Raw genomic sequence first — 23371 nt, 5'->3', positions numbered from 1 at the left:
GTAAGTAATGAAAAATGTGGAAAACCGTGAAAATTTATTCCTTATGAGAACTTCCGTTGCGTGCGCTGCGGAAACGGTCAAAGTTAAGCAATAAACAGGTATGACAGTATTGTTCCTTTTAAAAAGTTCTAAAAATAAAAGACGTCCCATCTGTCTGCTTGTCTGAACACGAAAACTCAAAAACTACCCCACGGATTTCGATGGAATCTAGTATGGAGATAGTTCGAGACCCTGGGAAGGACATAGATTACTGTCTTCCCCGGGAAAATTAATCACGGGGGCGAAGCCGCAAGCAAAAGCTAGTCTGTAACAAAATTACTACGTTATAGACTTTAGAGCCTACACACTGGTGGTAAAATCAAAAAAACAACGCGCCATTTAAGGCGATGTTACCGTATATGAATACAAGACATAGAATAACATTGAGCGTAAATTTTACCAAGAAATCCATTCAATCTGCAAAACTACAAAAATAACGATGAGTCAATCACGGCGCGCTCACTCCGTCGTGAATCAGCTGGTAGCAAAAATCAATACAGAACGTTTGGAATCTATTCGTCACGCGGTTTAAACGCATAAACACGTTTTATAGTTCTAACGTGGATTAATTTATAATATTTAATACGGTTTTATGTTTTAATTTGTTGTTTAAGACAATATAATTAAAATTGATTACAAAAAAATTATCTGCCACCGGTGTGAAGTTAGTCACAGGTAACTGCAATATACCCAGAACGCACCAGATGGCGCAGTTGTACCCGTGATGTTGTTACATTCTGTATGGGCGTGTGAGTGCTTGTGTAAAAAAATAAGTGTTTTGTGATGTTTTAAGCCCTAATGGAGAATAAAAACGGTAAGTAAGGTGATACGAGTACGAATTCTCTTACTTCCGACGGTTGCATGCATGTACGCGCCACAGAAAACTCGTAGATAATGGGAATTCGTACATCTGTGCGATCGGACGTATAACCCGACCAAATGAGGTCGTGCGATTGATCCACAATTCCTTTTATACTCCTATACTTCTGTATTTAGTCGTATTATAATCCCGCCATCTTGTGACTGGAGCTTACAGGATTTCTTATAAATATATCGATCCGGAGCTTACTGTAACCTAATTCCGTCGTTATTCTTGTTGTACATGAACAGTTCAGTTTACATGTCAGCAGAAAACAATACCGCATTTGTTTTAACAAAAGAAAAACGCATCGGGTTTTTTGTTGACATAGTGTTTCTTAGTTTTTTTTTTATTGAAAGTAATATTTATATAATAATTTACGAAGGGCTGAGGCCTCTGCGTTGCGTGAAAGGTTTGCTCCCTCACGTAATACACCAAAACTGATAATTTAATTGGTGTTAATCATTTTACGGTGTTAACTCAGTGGCCTTGCGCATCGCGCCTACATTAATGACATCAGAAATTTTAAATAGATATTTTTTAGGAAAGTATTAAGCGATTTTGGAAGCATACGTCGGGAGCGAGGACGCATTACGTGTCCAGTTCACGATAAAATCGATGCAATAAGAGAAATTTCGGAAAAGGCATTGTACGCAATGCGAAACACCTCCGCGAAAAAAATTTAGAATAGGCCCTGCCTCTTCCCATGCTTAGTTAACGTATGTTTCCATTATATTCACCCATTAGACTATAGTTATTTATATTTCTTAGGTCACTGAAAAAATCGATGTCACAAGAGAAGGCAATATCGACTCATGACTACGCCTAGATATGATGTAGCTTCTCGCGTGCGAGTCCTCCTTATTTAGATATCAAACAACTGACATACTCTATATAAATTACCCTTTAACTATTTTTTTTCCAAATCTGTCTGGCCATTAAGTATGACGTCATTTACTTTCACACATGCGACGTCGTAAATTAATGGCATATAAAATTAAAAATAACTTGAAGCAGAGATAACATAAGTATCAATAAGGAATATAAATACTTCATAAAATTATTTATTTATTGTGTATAAAATTATACATGCTTGGATTTTGCTGCTCTCCCAAAACATGATTGGTGACATTGCATAATATTAACAAAAATGGTTTTACTTATCTAGGAAGAAAAAATATTTTATAAAAGACATTAATTTTAATAAATAGAAGGTTATCTATCAGTTTTCATATTGATAGCAATAAATCTTGTGTAAGGTCAGAAACTTGAATCTGATGCGTTCAACATAAAACATAAACAAATTACATTACATATTCTTGATCTTTGAAGTGTATGTAGTACTACTGCTTGCTAGAATAATGTAAAGCTGTGTTATACAGTCATCATATATATAAATTACAATATTCCTGAATATTGATTAGAATCGGATCTTAATCTTATTGGTCATAGCGTCAAACAATTCTACTGATTATGTGGACATTGACCCCACCATATTATATTAATATAGATTTATAGGATATTTACACTTGTCTGTTATGGTGTGTGCATAAATTGGGCCTTTAAAAATATTGGATGTATTCTAATAACAAAATGTACCATTTAAATGTTATATTTAAATGATTCTTGCATGAATGTTATAATTAGAGTAATGAAGTATATTATTTAATTTTATTTATGTGTTAGTGTTCGCAAGCAATACCAATCTGGTGTGATTAAATGCTAACATATTATTTTATAATAACAAATTAAAAATAAGTAGAGCATAAACAACGAATTCCACAATGATTAAATAATTGTTGTTGAAGTTAGATTATATTATATGTTTAACGGAGAATAAAATTTGTTAAAACATACTATATTATTAATATGTATTTGATTTATATATTGTATTTGTTTGAGACTTTTTATCTTGGCCTGGTTAAGTATGATGCATTTAATGCTTTAATATGGTCAGTGTAGTGTTTAAAATATAATGTTAAGCAACAAGATCCACTATACCTTTTGACAGTCAATATATTGTATTTACTGGTGGTCTAAGTTTATCTTCTATTTGTTTATATTTATAAGTACAACTATGTAACTATGTTATCAGTGTAGATATTAGTGACATTGTTCCAATAGTCGATTATCTTTATTTTTATAATTACATCACTGGCTTTCGTTCGATATAATTTTGTTACTGTGTAGCGACTCCCCTGATTACTATATATATAAGATCCAGCTATACTTTCGCGGGCTGGAACTTCGACAATTTGGTATTCCAATTACGATAAATTTGTTGTGTGATATGTAATATTGAAGCATTTGTTTGAATGCGCCAATCTATGTAACAACTGCTTTGCTTCTAAAAATTCTTTCTCCAATAGGAAGGTACGTTATTTCGTGAGTGCCATAAGGTAATTTTCATCGTTTATGCAGAACAACGTGAGCGTAGCCTCGAGCGAAATTGGTAAACACTATTATTAACAAGTAATTATACACAGATTCCTATCCTAATAACAATCTAAGATGTAAACGAAATGGGCGACGGGAACAGTTAACTACATACATACATACATAACATCACGCATTTATCCCCGAAGGGGTATGCAGAGGCGCAACTAGGACACCCACTTTTCGCCAAGTGTGTTCCGTCCCATGATGTGATGGGGGCGAGCCTATCGGCATATCGGGCACAAATTCCAGACTCCGGGCTGATACTGAGCAGAAAAAAGCAAATATTAACAACAGTTAACTAATCCCTACAATATCCATGTTGAGACAAACTTTCCTTATGTTTTCGCTGGGTCTCGAACCCGCTGACGTTGACCGGTCATCTCGTCGGCTGCGTCACGGGTGACGAATGCGTGGATGGTCACCATAACGTAAAATACCCGTCGGTGACTCATGGCCATGAGTCGTTTTTTCGAATAAGCTAATTTGTTATGGTTTTTGAGGTGTACATCTAAGCAATATTTAGTAATTAATTGAGATGCTAACTTTGTCCAATGTAATTATGCCTAAGCCTTAACCGTCCGTTGCATACATCACCCACATTCTAAGAATATTTAATTTTTATTCTAAAAATTGTAGCCGTCAAAGAGTTGACTGCAGTCGCGTAACGCGATCATAAATATTGCATAGCAATAAAATTTAGTACTATTATTAAATCGAAAATATTTAGAACTCGCAGTGTCACTAAACCGCAAAATATTTGAAAACTGGTCCGATCTTTTTTCTTTTTTATTGATTATAATAGTCCAAGCCAGTATAATACTTGGGCGCAGTGACTTCTTATGACAATATTTGTATAAACACGGGAAGACGTATAGTTTTTAAAATGACATGGTTCTCACGTTTTTATATAAGTTGTGTATATTTAATGATATAACATTGGAATAGCGCCAACACATGTATTAGTCATGTGTATGAGTAATTCTTATTGTTGTGATCTCCATTAAATCTCAGGTTTTATTGAGTGCACAATTATATAGCTTTTTATGTAACAGAATGACTTGACGTAACGTACTCGCTTGGAAGCGCCTGCACTTTTATATTTAATTTGCTGAATATCATTTTATAACAATCTGACCTGATCACAGACGTGTCAGTGGCAAGGCACCCAATTATTAAGTACTGCATTCCCCTTGTCATTCTCATTAAATGTAATGACTAAATATATAGTCAAAAGGAGGCAATGATACAACTAACATTATGCTGTAATTGTTAAGCTTGCGTGTCGTGGTTTACGGCACTTCGTTTATTACCTCGGATGGTATGTACTCGATAAGCTAATGCAGATTTTTTCAAAATATCTATCAACCTTTAAGTTAGTTTCAAACAGCTCCCAGATTACAGCCCACGCCCTTATATTTAGTTAAACGATTGCAAGCCGTACTGTGGCGTCAAGACGCAATGTTTACGAGCCCGGTCTCCGAAGAACGTTTCGCAACGTGCTTCCTGACTACCGACAAGTCTATTTCAGACCGACCCACATATCAGAAGCTGTACACCATAGTAGTATTATTATGTTGTACTAACATTTGTTCGCAGCTTCGCTTGGTTAATGTTAAGTTGGATTACTCCATAGCCGTAATATATTTGGTGGTATGAAAACGTGTGAATACACCAATGTGGTAACTTTCATGTTGTAGAGTCCTGCATGGCACAGCACTGTAGTCAGTACTCGGTATAATTAATATTAATGAACAATAATTGCGCTGTCCAGTGTCAGAAGCTTAGTTTATCGGTAGAAATTGAAGTGATGGATGGTATCTATAGATGGACTTATACTGGATACCTCGCCGATTCCTCAAGTTTATTATACTAGGGTCGCTATGAAATTGGTCACGGGTGGCGGCCTTTGTTTTTGGAGACTAAAGGTCGACGAGAGATGTAGAGGGTGGATTTCGTGCCTTCAAGTTGGCGACGACATGGCGGCCGTACAATAAATTTCAGTTTAAAGATTAATCAATTCGTAGGGATTTCTGACTGGTGCCGGTTCCGCGCAACTATCTCAGTGCATCAAGATACCTCGGGGCCGTCCCATATGTGCTGAAGGAGGTCACGGCGGGTTTTGGTTGGTATGCCGGTGTAGGGTATACATAGGGTTAGGGACATGGTGCAATGCTCTCTCGGATGTTGTTATACTCCCGAGTGTCGACATTAGGCCGTAAGACCGGTGAAACCAATATAACCATTTCATTGATCCGCAAGTGATAGTAATAAAAAAGGGCTGTTATGATAAATACAGAATAAACTAATAACTTACACAGAGCAAGCAAATCAATGGAGAACTTGCCATTTCAATAAATGTTTCGCAAATATTTGTTCCGGATGTTGGCTTTTAGGAACTTCCTTAAAGTACTGATAAGTGATAGGGAACAGCTGGGTATTTACGTTGTAACGCAACACATTGGTGTATAATGCAAAACGAAGTAGAAACCGACTATAAAATATAAAAAAGACGGTCATTAAACTAAACCTAAACGGTTGGTAAATTCGAAAATTTCTTTGTTGGAATGAAAAAAAAACTGAAGTGAAGTCTAGATTATGTCTTGAAGCCTTTTTTATACTGCATCCAAATTCAATCGTTGAACATATTTTTGGACTCGTATCCTTATTCAGCGTGTGACATATATTCCTGTACACGCATGCATTGTGCAGTGCAGATATTATCGAATATACGAGGCGCGTGACAAGGCCTTACCCTGACCCGCAATTAGGTCGTCCGACGCGAGTCGCCGCGTTCAGTTTCTTTTTAATACCTCAAGGATGATGTTATGATAATGCTTTATAATTATACATAAGTTCATTTATATCGGTGGGCAAAGGTGTTTTAGTGCATCCATTTCGCCAAGGTATTTCTGTCCCGTGATGTGATAGATGCCGAGCCTATATCGACCATAAATCTCAATTCTCGTGTGTCAGTGTGTCGTGTGTCTAATCAGCGAATCGTTCCCAAGACCTCACGGCTCATAGTTCATTTATGCTGCCAAAACATTAATGACCATTACATCCAGTCATATGACTATGACAGAACACACGTTTATTACCTAAAAGATATAGATTAAATTATCAACATTTTCGACAACCGATAATGATCGTATGTATCCAATTAGTAAATATAACACATAAAGAATCTTAATCATTTGACGCGTACACAATATCAATCTCAGCTTTAACTTTAGAACTCATTAATCAACATACTTACCCTTACACCTCTCCCTTTTCATAGGTAAGCAGTCTCCGATCTGATATTGATGGGTAGGCAGAGACTCGGATCTAACCAATCCGGCAATCGAAACTTAGAACCTCGTCGCAGTGGTCACAACGCGTACGCAATGTAACTACCCATCGAGACATACTCAATGACGTAGTCGAAATAAGGTTATGTAAAAGAATGATAAAGGATGTACGCCCAGTGGGCAGTTGGCAGTTGGCCAGTACAACTGAAAAACTCATTGAGAGTCTCATTTGGGTTAATGTTACGGATAGTGCTGTCGTGCGGTTATAGGGAGCAGATTTGGCTGTTACTCTGTGTGAAACTGCGTGGTTTACCCGACGATATCCAATAAATAGACGGCCACTATTGTGGGATTATCTCTATACCAAATTTGGTGGTTTTCACAGTTTTTGTAGTATAACTTGTATTTGTTTATTTCTGTCTCCAATAAGCAAGCAGTATTGATTTTCGATAAGAAGGACACCATAGCCACTGTAATTACTAAGCATTATGAGGAATTAAATTTAATTTCTGAGCACCCAAATTAGTGCTCACTAATTTGGGTCCCGTTGACTGCGTGTGGATAGTAGTAGAGTGTGTCATTAGGCGAGCGATTTGTTCTGTGTATGCAATTTGCCCATACAATTTTCTATTTCAATTCAATTAGATTATCTCCATTGTTGATAAACTTGATAATAAAAATCGCTGCAAATTTTTATAGGTCTCATATCATCTGTGATTGGAGTGGTGTGGTGTACAAATCAGACGAAGTAAATAAAGAATAGAGAATATAAAACAAATATCAGAAATCATAACCGAATTTTCTCTTCAACTTATAAACGTTATGTGTTTCTGTCATAATTATATATTGTTTTGCTGTCTTCAGTGATATATGAGTACATTATGTCTATATAGGAAACGGATAAAATCACTGGCTACAAATCCTATAAATCAATGACTATAAGAGATGTTTACAATATTTATAACACTTGCATTTTTCCCTCTCCAGTGTGGATACGGCCAAACACTACGCATTGCAGCCAGAATTAAGCTTCTAGGTCTATAAGGCTTAAATTGTAATTGTAAAGGTGTAAAACAATAACAAATCCGCCTGATTTGGCAATCGGGTCACCGATGTAGCGTCGCCGGTGAGTGCACGACGCACGGCGCTGCTCGCGACGTCTATATCCGACGATGACATCGCGGTGTACGCTACAGCGGAAGCGGCGCTTATCGCTTCCGCTTGTCGCTTGACACACGCGAATGTGCAGTTTTTTGCACTTATAGATCTTTTTATTTGACGTAACTCATTAACATAGTCTTGTTATACACAACTGCTTTATAATAAACGAGATATATTGATCTAATTCTTGGGCTACTTGATAATCTTTACTATAGGTTTTCAAGCTGAACACATTCTCGGAAAGATTGGTCGGGGAATAATAATTTCTGTATTTTTGACTTGACAAACACACATGTGCTGACTGCTGAGTTGTAGTTGCTATCGCGACTTACAGTTTCTTCCCCTACACGGACTAAGGGTAAACTATTTGCACAACTCACTGCCCCACTGACGATGCTCGCGTATAAAACGTTGTTTTTCTAAACATGAGTCAATCGATTAGTATGCGGAAGATTTATGCAAAAAGTTTTGCTGTTATAAAAAGTCAATGGATGACAAAATATATCTGGCTTTTTAATATTTCAATTCAAAGGTCGATAGCATCTGGTTTTTGTGTATTTCCTGTTTTGTGACTTCTTATTATATTTTTTGTCGTATATTTTGATGAGCTATACATTTAAAGTAGAACTGTCTGGGTTTTTTTACCAAATTTCTCCGTAAACGGCAACGATGAAGTCTCCTGTTTATTGGAAATTCAAACGACTGATTTCGAGTTCCACTTCTGCACTAGTTGTGGGTATAGTTTCTTCAAGGTAGATCGTGTATACGACAGTACGCCTGGGTATACACTTCATTGCTATATTGATTTATTTAATAGCAGCATGAAGGCTTGTCTGTAAATTGATTGAGAAAATAATAATTGTAATTACTGCATATAGTGAGATTTAATATTATTTGGAGATAAGAATTTGTACGAATCATAATAATTTCTCCTCAATTTTAACTACACTATATCATCGCTTGCGTTATCTTATACCAAAAGAAATCAATTTCAATTTTGGTTTGTACTTTATACGATGTACTGCCATTTTCAACAAACGATTCCAATAGCTTGTTTAGATCTGTCGCGAAAATTTACCATTGAGAACAGTTTTTTACATGTTTACAAATAACTTATTTTGATTGGTTAATTCGGAATCGGATTACAGATTGAGATTGGGGTAGTTTATTGAAAACGGCTGTTTCGCGCTCGTAACAAGGTTTGCACTACCCTTTAATTAATTGGTTTCTCAAGACAGGCTTAGACTAATTTGAGAACCTCTGGCAATGTTTTTCTGCACCTTTCTTATATTTAAATAAAGATTTTTTCTATTTCATTTTTTTAAGTTATTATTAAGTTCAAACCGCTGTAAGTTTACACATTGGGCACGTTAAATCGTGTTGCAGTGGAAGGTCGGTGTATTGTCTCTAGGTTATTTTTGCAATATGCAATGTTTAACCTTGTCAAAAGGAAATCCTGATGTAGCTAACATATTTAACTTTGCCGATTGACCGTCAAAGTTTGCGTCTCGTATTCTATTATAGTATCGTTTACAGTTACTTGGTTTTTAGTGGTTAACTTTGGATATGGTTTATATTACAATATGAATTTTATTCATAGGTATTATGACAAATATTGAATTATGTTACTACATTCTGATTTAGTTCTTTCAACTATGACTGCATGTGCTGCTGTGCATACCTTTAATAGTCACCAGAATTTGTATTATTATTTATTAGGCACATTAGGTAGTCTAAAAAACCCAAACCTCTATAACACTGGCAATACAGAGAATAAATGTTTAATAATAGTGTTTGTCGAATCGCCATGAGTAATCCGCCGAATTGCTCTTATTAGAACTTCATTGGCACAACTCGGTCAAGAGCACTGGCTGATTGGCGCGTCTCGCTCGTCCGGTGTGCACTCTTGTGGATTGTACTACGTAATTGTATGCAGTTTTTTAAACCTTACCTTTTAAATGGAATTTTGAAAATTGGGCGTGATCTTGGCCTACGATTATATTAAAAATTCGAAGGGACTAAGGGCATATTTACACTTAATAAACTATTCATGCATTTAGATGTTGAGTTGCTGAGTATAAAATAATAAAATCAGCCCTATATTGTACTGTCCCACTGCTGGGCATGGGCTTCCTCTACTACTGAGAGGTATCAGGCCTTAGTCCACCACGCTGACCTAGAGCGGATTGGTAGATTTCACACACCTTCAAAAATCCTATAGAATGTTTTCAACAATGTTTTCCTTCACCGTTAAAGCAAGCAATAATTCGCATGGTTGTCTGCATCATTTGTGCCTTTCTACTTATTTTGATATCGAGTTCAGTATTTATTGAACAGTAAAGCTCTAAATAAATAAAATATTTGCAACACTTCAATATTGTTCCATCAAGTGACATAGTGTGTGTCGACGCCCACGATCAAGTTTTCCATATGATATAATCCCAATATATTCATGAATGAAGTCAGTGTGAGTTGAATCACAGGAATCGGCCACCGAGTTCACTGGCCCCAGGCCAACACTTGGCCAAATGTTTGGACAAATGTTTAGCTGTTGGACGATCATTGCGGTGTAGTGGAGGTTTAAGGCGAATGGAGGCCTGAAATATTTGATCTTAATGTTAATTATTTATTGATTTCTGGTATCTGTTGTGCTGAGCAGTCGCTTATAGTGGATTTTAAAATAATAGCATTTGTATTAAGCCTTTTTTATGTGAGGGGGTTGTGATCATCGTCAGTCAAAAACATCCATGATAAGCATTAGGTCACGGAATTCTAACAGGCCGGCATAATTGTGGACGGGTAATCGTTTCTCGTTAGTCGGTACTCTATATGAATGCTGCTGTACCTACGTCAGGTACAGGGAAGTCACTGCCGTGCCCCTAAAAGATAGAGGAAAATAGAGTAGGTATCTAGGTATTACTCTATTATATGGTCATACGTTTGGATATAATTATTTAACAATTAAGTAACCAAAAGCTTACAGTGGTAACAACACACCAATAAGTGAAAGAAAGACAAACAAAATAATTCAAATTATCAATCAAAAACAATTACTTATAAACTATTGTTTGGAACTGCTTATGTAATGATTATTTAATTATCCCTTCCTAGGCGAATTTTGGCCACGGTGGCCAATTTCAACGGAGATCAGCCAAGTACGCAGGAGACATTATATTGCACAAGTGTGTTTCATTTACAAATATATTTAGAAATTACAAATATTACTGAAGTCATATTTAGAAATTTTAAACAGAAGGTGACGTAAGACCCAATTACAATGGTAAATTCCATCAAAACAGAATATTTCAACGTACCGATGACTGAGCGATGATCACATACGACCGCCGTCAAGGGCGATATCTCGTTTGTATAGAAAATAAATGTCATCACCCGACCTGCCAGGAATAACACTGTTAAGTGAAATAATTATAATGGCGTCAGTCGCATAATGGTTCTAGCGACTCAAAAATAAACTGTAGCGGGTTTTGTGTGAGACTCCTCTCTGGGAATTAAGGCGTTTCGTACATTGTTTCGGGAATGAAAAGGAGCTAGTGTGTTGATCCAGGTCTTGATCTATCTGTGTGTAAATTCAAGTCAAGCAGACGCGTAAGCAGATCCCATTTACAACCTCACAAGATAATAAATGCAAAAGCATCCAGTCATATCACGTATAATTTGTTTTTTAACCGACTTCAACAAAAAGGAGGAGGTTATCAATTCGACGTGATTTTTTTTTAATTTTTTTTTGTTTGTTTGTTACCTCAGAACTCGCTCAATTATGAACCGGTTTGGAAAATTGTTTTTTTATTCGAAAGAATTTCTCTCCAGATTGGTCCCATAAATTTTTTTTCAAGATTGCTTCGGTAGTTTGGTTTTAAAATTAAAAAAACTAGAATAATTATGTCGTCCAAGAAAACTAAATCGCGAATTTAGCTTTCCTGTGACGTATTTAGTTATTTTTTTGCATTGAGTTTGGTTGACTGTACTTCTTACATACTTATACATATAGCAAAACATTTTTTCCCCGTGTCAGTGGTAGGCAGGGGCGTAACATTTCATCGCGATAGTCGTACTGTGTGTGAAACATATAAGTTGTGTTTTTGGGTTGGGTTTAATTGACTCTACTTCTTACATACATACATATATGTATATAGCATCACACCTTTTCCCCTTTTTAGGGATAGGCAGAGATGTAACACCACAGCGCCATAGTTATAGTATGATCGAAATATATCAGTTGTGTTTTTGCGTAACGTTTGCTTGAATCTACTTCTTACATACATATATTATATAGCATCACACTTTTTCCGCTTTTCAGGGGTAGGCAGAGGTGTACCATTTGAGCGCGATAGTCGTACTGTGTGCGAAACACATTAGTTGTGTTTTTGTGTTGGGTTTAGTGGACTCTATTTCTTACATACATACATACATATAGCATCACACCTTTTCCCCTTTTCAGGGGTAGGCAGAGGTGTTACACTACAGCGCGATAGTTGTACTGTGAGCCAAATATATCAGTTGTGTTTTTGCGTTAGGTTTGCTTGAATCTACTTCTTACATACATAATATAGCATCAGACCTTTTCCCTTTTCGGTGGTACTCAGAGGTGTAACTCCTCAGCGCGATAGTCGTATCGTGAGCGAAACACAACTATGCCATTGAGACGGTCTATTTTTTACTAACACAAAAAAGCAAAAATTAAAATAATTTTAACAAAAAATTAAACCGCCTTCAAAAACCACTCAAATCCAAAAATAATTCCACATAACAAGTATATATTGGATACCAATTTTGGAGTCGGTGCCTAATTAAAATTGCTAGTTAAGCTAGATAAATACATTAACAAATATACGAAAACAATGTGCTGCCAGCGTACAAAGTCAGCAAGTCAGATCGTCACCGGAGATAAACACAACGCCGCAGCACAGCAAATGGAAGCTATTAAGAAAATATTTAAATTTGTGAACTGTACGCTACCCAAATTCTTCCCCTGTTACCTATAGCTGGTCAAATGTGGGTGTATTACACTCTTATAGAAAGATGAAACACCATACATGTGCTTGGTATTACACCTTTCACTGTGTATGTTGTAGTACACGCAAACCTACTCCTTTTAATTGATTTGGAAGAAATTTAGCTCTAAGATGGACTATGCAACAAATATAGCTAACTAGCAATTTTAATTAGGCACCGACTCCAAAATTGGTATCCAATATATACTTGTTATGTGAAATTATTTTTTGGTTTTGAGTGGTTTTTGAAGGCGGTTTAATTTTTTGTTAAAATTATTTTTATAATTGTTAAATATTATTTTTTTCCTACTTAGTACTTAACGTGGGACCTATGTAATAGTCCGGCAGATGTCATAGATGCACTAGAAATTAACTGTAAATCATGATTCGCATTTTATAACTCGAATTTTAGATTCTTTCTGGGCTTTGACATGTCTGTTTACACAATAAAATGAAGGTTCCGACTACGGCCCCGTGGCCTACGCGATTTGTTCCATACATTTATCGCAGGTTTGTGATTTATTCATAAATAATATAATATGTAGATACAATATTTTTCCTTCCTTCCTTGTTTTATAATATAACTAAATACATATAAATAAGGAAAATATTTGATATCAGTTATTGATGCTTTGAGCCGCGGCGCCATGGTAGTGCGTAATCACCCTTATTAAACAACTTGACGCAAATTTGATCTCCAATGTTACACCAAGGCGTTTCTATACAGATGTATTAGGAGATAAGTAAGATATTAGCCCGATAGATGCTCCTCTTTCTCTATTTAATTACACTACCTACTGCAATCAACTGAACGGCACAGCTTCTGATAATCATGTCAAATATAATAACACTGGCTACATTATTCAAGCAAGATCACAAAGGACACTAGCGACGAAAACGCTATGCGCTGGTACCCAATCCATATGACACTACCACTAACTAAATTTCTTATGTATCCTTAAGCTTCATCTGAGCTGAACGTGCTAAGCTGTTTACGGATAAATGTGGTAACATGAGTCAGAGCGGTTTCATCTAGTGACGTCACTTTTACACATAGTGGCATCATTGGTGTGAAGTTGGCGAGGTTGGTGCTAGAGGAAAACCTAAAATAAGGTCAGACATGAATGAATAGCTTGGTTAAGGGATTGTGAATGAAACTTGACTTGTCGAAATTATATTTTTGGATCGATTGCTTTATGGAGCTCGCAGACTATGTGCTGGTGGTAGGGTATATTTTATATTCGCCCGGATAGCGGCCGCTGTTCACAAGGTATTAAAACCCGTGGCACACGTAAGTGTTTCGCTTTTCGGGATCAGCCTGTGTATATCCGGTTCAAAAAGGCTGGTATAATTGTGTCGACTGTCGAGGGGTAACCATCCTTCGTCAGTCAAATTTCTATTGGATCCCACTCCACTTACCATCAGGTCCAGTGGGGTTAATTTACCGTGCCCATTTAGAAAAAAAAGAAAATGTTGACTGCGACTCTGTTATGACTGATATCGATTAACATTATTAATTAATTTCCGTTGTCAAAGTAATTACCAGCGCCGATAATTCTATAACATCGATAATGCAGACATTTCAAACATATCACTTAGTAGAATCTTCAAGGTTTTTTGGCTCTGCGGCGCCTTATTCGAAGTATTAACATCAGTATTGCAGTGCAAACGTAGTATAATCTGGTTTGAGGTGATATTGGTCCACAAAAACAATGTTGTAAGACAGGAATGTAGTGGGCGAGTACTTTCTCCCAACGCGTCGCCTACACGGCCTGACGCAACGTATCCGATCTCGTGGGACGTAGGGCTCATACAGTAGGGTCTTGATGAAATGTCTGTATCTCAGTGACTGAGTATAGGTTATAGCTTCTTTATTAGCGACTAGCAGGTATATAGTAGGTATTTCAACTGCTAAGACTATGAGCAACTAGCAGGTATATAGTAGGTATTTCAACTGCTAAGACTATGAGCAACTAGTAGGTAACTATTAGGTATTTCAACTGCTAAGACTCTACTATTACCCATGAAGGTAACGTAATTTATTGAAGTTCACAATAATGTCTCCCGCTTTGCTATGGAGGGAAGTGGAAATAATTATATATTTCTAACTCCTCCCTATCCTTCTATGTGACTAATCAGTGTTAAGACTTATTAGTGATTCCCAAGGCCCGCCGAGCTCCACCGCTTGGTGTCATAAAATGCATGCCACTGCCGATCCTAGCTTACAGTACCGTATCTACCTACTATCTTAGCTATGGTAGAGTACGTTGCAAGTATAGTGCCTGACCAAATCAACATATTAGCTTTTTATAACCTACCTACTCTTCAAAACGTTGTTAATTGTTTTACGCAATGAATGAATCCCTCCTAGACGCATTTCGGTTATGACGGCTAATCCCGACGTAGATCAGCCAGGTACGCAGAAGACAAGTGTGTACGCAATATACAGATACACTCTGTGTTCCTTCACCCTCATAGTCCGGTAAGACAGCTATCTGACATGACCGGAGAGTGATCTGGCGCAGGATCAACGGCTTTACGTGCTTACATTACTTACTTTCTGACTCGAGCAGCGACTATAATTTTTAAAATGGAAAACCCGAGTCACATTGATTTTGGCCCGACCTGGGATTTGTACCGAGGATATCAACGCAGTAGTTACGCGGCGGTGGTAGGTACAATCTCTACGTCACCGGGTCAGTCAATTTTACGCAATGAAAGAGTTATAATGGCTTATATTTAAAAACCGAATGCTAACAAGATAAAACACGCAAGCGCGCAAACGTTGTGAAACATCGACGCGTGTTAATGAGTACGAGGTACAGGCGAGATGCGGACGGAAGCGGGTCACCCTGTCACCCACATAGCGACGGGTACGCGGCACGCACTCTCCTTACCCGTGCTACGCAGCACGCACAATATTTTAACACTTGCAGAATGCGTTTTTGTAGTTGCAATGTAATAATTAAATAAATTCATTACTGATTAACAATGTTCTTTCGTAAGGGTATCGATCTGCCTACATATTTCTTCCAACTTTCTGTTTCATGAAAATATTTTTTTAGCTATGTGATACCTATATATTTCTCGCCTTTCGTATCTGCTTTTACTCATAACTGAGTTTACGAGAATTTTGGGATATTTATCTACGTATAAAATTTGTCCGACTTCAAGTCATTAGGTGTCCTTAAAATATATTTAGGCATGAACTTAAACATTGATGAAAATGAGCATTATAAATCTAATGGCATGCAATTAAGCAGGCCGACACAATTACGGCGACCGCTGAGACGCTTCCGCTGTTCATTGTTTGTCATTGTTTTGACAACTCCTTGGTATGAAAGGGCTTAGGTTCCATTCTCTACAATGCATTTTCATGATCATTAACAGTCTATTGTGTTGTCCACTAGGCAACATCCAGGCACTGTGCCTGATCAGGTAATCATGATTGGGAACTTCAGATTTTTGATCAGTGATTAGACTTCTTGACTGTCTATTTTTTTAAATTAAATTTCAAATGACATTACCTGAAACTCAAAACTTTAAAACATTTAAAATAGAAAAATATTGTGTTTGTTTGGAGACGTTAATTTCTAGAATTACTACTTTGATTTTAGATTTTAATAATACGAAAGTACATTATCCCTTAGTACTCTAGTGTATGTTCTATCGTGTTTAAAGACTCTTCACAAACAGCAGCTAGTCTTGTTATAAATGAGAATATATTAAATTTAAATTTAAAATCATTATTTTCCGTAAAACAAAGGTAGTGGATTTTGCGAATAGGTTTAGTATATCGGATTCAATTTGTATTGGAAGGTTAATTAGGATTGATAAGCGCTTATTAAGGGTGGTACGAATTTCATCGAGGGATCTCGTCTACCTTCGTTACCTTCGTTGTCTAGTCTAGTCAATAAGTAATACCTATTTATTAGTGTTTAAATTCTAATCATAGGTGTAGGACGTAGTTCTATTTATATGCAACATGCGTTGTTTGTCGAGACTGAAGCGCTGTCTACGTGCTGACGCTGTTATACGTTGTTATCGTGACAACAGATACCCTACGTAAAGTATTAGAACTTGCCGAGAGCAGGTTCTTCGCCATACGGTCTAATTTTATAACTATGATAGTTTTGTGACTTGTTTCCTTTTTATCCTTAGTGCATGGTTGCTTAATTTTTACTTGAATCCTTCTCAGTTCATAATTATTATCATCATCGATTGTGGCAATTTCAGTTCCTCTCAGTATTAAAGTACAAATAGTTACTCATTAAAGTATGTTAACAAATTAGCTTGCGGAGCGGTTAGCGTCACTGCGCAAATTGCCTCAAAACGAGCCACTCCCACATTTTCATACATTACCATAACAGTGGGAAATTTGGAGTGTTTCCCGGGACAGGCCGAGCTCCAGGTTATGTAAGAGGCTCCATGGAGACGGCAGACGCCTTGCAGACGGCGCCAGGGCGGCTGGCGCCGAGAAAGGGACGGATATATGCGGGATACGATGCCTCCCTCTCACCGGCAGAATGTTGGCGCCCAACGTGGTGCCGGCAGGCTGCAGCAGGCGCGCTCCCGCTTTATGTTCTTTTGATTTGCACCAATTTATTGGTGTGTTTTCGATTAGATTTTGCGATTTGTGGGAGATGGTTTTGATTTATTGTTTGTTTTGAATATTTTGTGCAGATTTTTACTAGAGGGCTATACGAAGACCTCTTTACTTTGACATAGTAACAAGGTTACATCATATAATGTGTACCTGTGGACGTCACGCGTAGGTGCGACATTTAAGGGACGCCAACGCGCATCGGCTTATAGCATGGGCCGGTGATCACAATTAATGACTACCTTACACGAGAGAGTAATTAGGGTCAATCGATAAGGAAAAAGTATTATATTCAACAGACACTACACTTCAATATAAGGAAATAATCACACTTATCATATCTAAAAATAAATCTACGATTATATACAGCATTGAATGAAAAGAGTAGGTAATAATAGGAAAACATAAATCTAAGAAAATTACAATATAACAAAAGCTATTAAACAAAAGGAAACAAAAAAATATTATAGATTCCTGATCACGCACCCATTTATTTTAGCACGATACGATAGTAATGTTATCCGTTATCTTTACGATTTCGCTTTTAAACAACGGAAAGCACAAACGGACGAGGGCAAAATTCAATTTATTTATTATGCGTAAATATCAAGACATATTTTCGGTCAGGCATGAACAGATTAAATTAAAATGAGTTATGGAACGGAGTTTAAGACGTTTATTACTTTAATACACTATTCTAGGATTTTACCTGATTGCTCCAAGAAAATATTTTTAAATCGGTTGACTTATTTTTTTTACAATGTATCTCTTTCTTCCTCAGGTAAAAACACTGCGATGTGAAAGAGACGACGACGAACTAGCAAACCCTAGTGCCTTCAGACAGACAAACAAGTGCCTATATAGAATACAAGTAGCAAGTACGAAACGAACGACAAACGCAAACGACATTACATACACGTGAGTAAGCTTAATCTATAACTAATATCCTTAGAAAATGTTTTTATCCCGAATAAACTTAGTCACGTTGGTGGTATTAAAAGATGTTATAATTATAGGCGAACATGTTTTGCTAGAATAATAACTTATAATTAGCATGATCTTGCTATTAGGACCTCGAACTTGGAGACCTCGCGAGGAAAGTCCCAAGATGCTTTTCTGGGATGAAAAACCTTAATGTTAATTGAGGACTTAGTCCATCTGGGTGCCCAAAGATCCCGCGAGGAAACTCTAAGAGTGGCCTTTTCCGTGTTAATTAATAGAGCCTATTGCTGTTCGCTGTTGGTCATAGGTCTCCGTAAGTAAGCGTCAACTAGCTTGATCTTAAGTAGGCTTCTTCAAGTCGTCAGACCATTATGCAGCAGTATAAATAGCAAAAGTAGCTTTCATGTATATAATAGCTATATTATATGCCAATCAAAAACTTGGTCCAGCATGTGCCTAACATCCAAACCCATTGAGCTTTTTGGTGCTTATTTCTAGAAAACAGACATACCTCCAGTTATATTCTTATCATCTGTATAAGAAAACAGCTCCAAGTACTTTATTTGACTGAACTATTTTTGCATTGGTTTCTGATTATCGAATTTTTAACTGTTAACAAAATCACAATAATCGTCGTAAACAAAAATGCTTTACTTGTTCCTTCAACTGATTTAAAAATCTCAACCGGACCTAGCGATACATATAGATTTTCTTAAAATAAACGTAAGAGCATTTCGAGTCTGCGAAAGCGCTTTGTATGCAAGCGCAGCGGGGCGCCGGCGCCCGTGCTGGACAGTTTGGGCGGGATAAAAAACATCGTACAATCCCTTAAAGGGGATCGACGGGCGGAGTAACGATGATAAACTTCCAGTACTCCTTGCATGTATACGTCTTGAGTTTGGTAGTAATTTGTTTTATCCAGTTGTAGGAACTCAAGAACGTGTAAATTACGCACGCCCTTACACAACGGTGAAGATATTCAAAAGCTTATAGTTTTTGTGTTATTACATATTTGATAAGTGAGCAAAGGTAAGATGGTAGGAAAGGTGGTGTAAGGATCCATCATCACTATATTCCACGCTAAAACAAATGTTTACCGTATCCATAATATTGAGGAACGTAAAACTTAAACTTGATACAAATATTTACCTATACAATCATTTGCTTTTGCGAGGTTTGAATCCATGACCTCTGGTTTCAAAGCGAGTTCGTTCGCTGCGTCAGAGACAAATGACGGTCACGATACCATATTTGATAATACTAGGAACAGCGAACATTCAAGTTGCCTAGCACGGTGAATTAATTTGCATATTACTATGTTTACATAAAATCTCTCAGACAATAGACCTAGAGCTTTAGAGTTATTAATAATTAGACCTCCAGTATGCGAAATATTATATTTCTTTGAACAAACGTTAAGGTACACCCAAAGCAAGAATTTTGTACGAAACAGTCGATTAAATTCCATATTGAAATATATTGACGATATTTGCTTGTCTGTTACAAATGATAAAGTTAGACACACATTTAACGCTGCAGCAAAAAATAAGTTATGAATATTAAGTAATGTCATGTCAGTGTAACTACTGAACATAATAAGACTTAACGTCTCATGTCTCAGAATGGAGAGCGCAATAGAATATCAAACAATACTTTGTAATGCAAGGTGTTGGATGGTGTTTCTACTGTTTATGGGCGCTCGTATTGCTTATCATCAGGCGAACGGCAGGCTCGGTTCGTCATTCAATGCAATAAAAAAAAAGTCAGCATGAAGCGAATTAAGAAGCCACCTTCTAGAGCTGATCCGAAGTTGTGGCAACGAATGTGTGTCTACCTTATATGTATTTATATGTGTTGTGTGTAGGAATTTGAGTGGTTATGCCATTTGATACAATTTCAACAATTTCTGTGTATTCGCCGAGCAGTTTCCATTAGACTAACATAACATTTGAAATTCGCTGTAATTTCATACGACAACAGTTCATTGTGTGCGCACTATTTGAGTACGGAGCGTGTGCCCTGTCACCCATCCCGTTGTCAAAACACGCAACCCTTCGCGTCGACGCCGATTACTTCTGTCCCGTCGCGTCCGCTTCTTCGCCTAAATATTCATAATTGTCCTTTGCATTCACTTTTATAGGGCATCCATCTCGAAAAATAACACCCTGACCCACGATTGTGGACCCTACACCCACAAAAATAAGGATAGTTTTCATTTAGACCAACTGTAATCCGAATCAATGCTCTTTTGTGCAAGTGGCCGCAGGTGTATCGTCAACTTTACCCTAATTTGTGTCAGAACCTGTGATTTCGTTACCGGCAATGCAGTTTTATAGGCGTCACACAGATCTGCCGTGTGGGGATTAATAATCGCCGAACGCGTTCCCCAAAAGCCCGGCCCCGATGTCTTCGTCTCCGTTCCTAATCAATAAACAAAATCACGAGCGGCGGAAATCCGACCGGAGTACGAGATGCATTTCCATCTTTCACCGTCTTTTCACCCTCCGAATATCATCCCTAAGGTTCTGCCCCGTCTCTGTCGGTCGCGGCGTGTGCGAGCGGGAGGGCGCCGCGTGTAATACGCATGCGCCGATCAACCCCTCATGCTCGCTCGGGAATGTTGATAGTGGTGAGCGCGAGGTCCTGGCTTGGTGCCGGGGTCGGGCAGCATTCCTCCGTGGATCGTCCGCGAGGGCGGAGGTCCCGTTCTCTCACCACCTGGCAAACTGCACAAGTGCACAAACTACTCTTTGCCCGACTAGAACATCAACATCTTCAGAAAATAACTTAGCAGAACCAAAGCCAGGCTGTGAGAGAACGAGTAGGGTGCCAGTATTAGATAAAGTGGGAACGAGACGCGGCGATGGTGCGGCCCCGCTCGAGGTAAGTGAAGTAGAGCCACGTGTTGTTACTTAGTTTTCACTTTCAGCGTCGGCTGTGGGTCGCGTTTGAATTTGTTAAGCTTCGCCACATGCCTTTTGTGTTGCGTTACTTGGTTACGTTACACTAAATATCTTTTTGATGTTAGGCGGTTTCGCTGTAGTTTTGGCAGTCTTGTATTCGGTACGTTATTACTATTTCCGTGCGTGTTAAGTAACGGGGTTTCATCACCAAGTTTTAGGATAATTTGTAAAAGACGTGTACGCAATTCCTTCAATTCGCGATTATGATTCTAGTACTATAATCGACTGTAATATTTCTTATTCTTAAAAGATGTATTTCCTCTATTTCTTATTTTCATTTCAAAGAAGGAATATACGGCGTGATTTAGATGCAAAATACACAGTATATTTTGCATAAGCTTCCGATCATGGCTCCGCCCGCGCGAAAACTTTTACCGGAGTAAAAATAAATGAAAAATAGCCCATGTAACTACTTAGATTCAAGAATAGTATAGTGTTCGTATTACTGTAGGAAAGGGTTCAGTTGTTTCAGTAGTTTCAGATATAATCCCCTACAAACCACAACTTCTTTACACCGTGCAAATAGATCTCCCTGGTTCATTATAATCCGATCTGAAAAGGTTCGGGAAGTGAGCCGAAATGACTACATTAATGACAATTTCTCCCATATATTTCAAAATTTCTTAATTTTCTTATGAAGCATTTTTATATGCTAGTAATAGTTTGCAGTGTTATTCACCCCACTGCTGGGCACAGGGCATTATGAGCCATTTACAGGCCAAATCGAAATATAATCAATAAGACTACGCAATTAAAATATAATTTAGTTTTTCAATTGAATGAAAAATGTTAGATCGTTCCCTTTTTGGCGATATGCTTTAACCACTATATTTGTAATGCTCTCTCTAATCTCTAGTAGTATTAATAACTCTGCTTACGCTTCGGGGATACAAGCGTGAGCTTATGCTGCGTTAAAGTTCTTTAATCTGTCACCCCTGCAGCAATCAGCACGTTTGTTGCAACCAATAACAGTCATTATCGACGCCCCATCATAATTCGTTGCTTTCCGAGGGTCAGCTTCGATGATGCTGTTAATTAAATTTAATAAATCGCCAAATATAGTATTTATTGGTGTATCATGTGATTAAGTAATTATTGTGGTTAAACCTTTTGAATTTAGGTTTTTTATGTTGTGGCCTAAAAAAACAGAGCTTATCTTTAAAACAAAAATTTTGTTAGGTGCCGCCAAGCACTGTCGTGTTCCGATCCATAGGACATTGTAGTCGTTGTAATTATTGCGCATTATAAGATTTAATACGTGTAAATAGTTCACATGCATTTCTTTATAGCATAAACAGTACCACGCTTAGTATACGGTCGATATCACTAGGACAAAAACGCCACGGCGCCTATAGTTTTTAATCAACCTTATTTTGTACGCAGTAAGGTTGAGTTTTAGTTGTAACGTCTTAGTAAAGTCTATTGAGGTGTTGAACAGTGTCAAGACGGAAGTCGTGAGTTCGAATCCAAGCCCCTGGGTATCTTTTGGGTGTTTATTCATTGTTAATTGCTCGCTTTAACGTTAAAGATAAATATCGCATGGAAATATGGTTGGGCGAGTATTAAATTTTTTTACGGAATTTAATAAACTTAAAATTCTGTATTTAATAAACGTGGTGTATAGAAGTTTTAGCCCTATGATGAATAATACATCTGTAGCCCGCATTGGGACATATAATATTTTTTAAATGGCTATACTTTTTGTATTACCAATATTAACCAATATTAACAACATTGAATTATCATAACAAAATATAATCAAGCGAATTCCAAATTGGTGCATTGCGTAGGTTAGCTCAGTCGATGAGTCGCTCAGCGTCCGAGCACTACGCTAGGAGCGGGGGTTTGAATCCGAATATGGTGCGTGCGTGAATATTTTGTAGCGGACGTGGGTGAGAGCATCATGAGGACATGTCAACTGTACTTGTATGGTTAATTTAAATTATCTTTACGGTCTGTGGAAGATGTGTAAATTAACTAGTTATGTAGCCAAGTTACGTAGATAGAACGTGTTTGATTACCATTTATTTGGAAGGTCAGTTGTAGGTGTGGTCTTTGTATTT

General features: G+C 37.4%; 1 protein-coding gene across 1 annotated transcript in view; it reads left to right on the top strand.

Moving 5' to 3' along the window:
* The first annotated feature begins 523 nt into the window (after positions 1 to 523).
* The window catches only part of LOC115444504 (talin-1), an 82967-nt gene continuing 60119 nt past the window's right edge, over positions 524 to 23371 (top strand). The window contains 2 exon segments of the mRNA XM_037440143.1: positions 524 to 853; positions 18185 to 18321. The gene's annotated coding sequence lies outside the window, so the exon portion shown is untranslated.

The sequence above is a fragment of the Manduca sexta genome, chromosome 18, assembly GCF_014839805.1.
Source record: "Manduca sexta isolate Smith_Timp_Sample1 chromosome 18, JHU_Msex_v1.0, whole genome shotgun sequence".
Classification (NCBI taxonomy): Eukaryota; Metazoa; Arthropoda; class Insecta; order Lepidoptera; family Sphingidae; genus Manduca; species Manduca sexta.
This window is presented reverse-complemented; position numbering and strand designations above follow the sequence as displayed.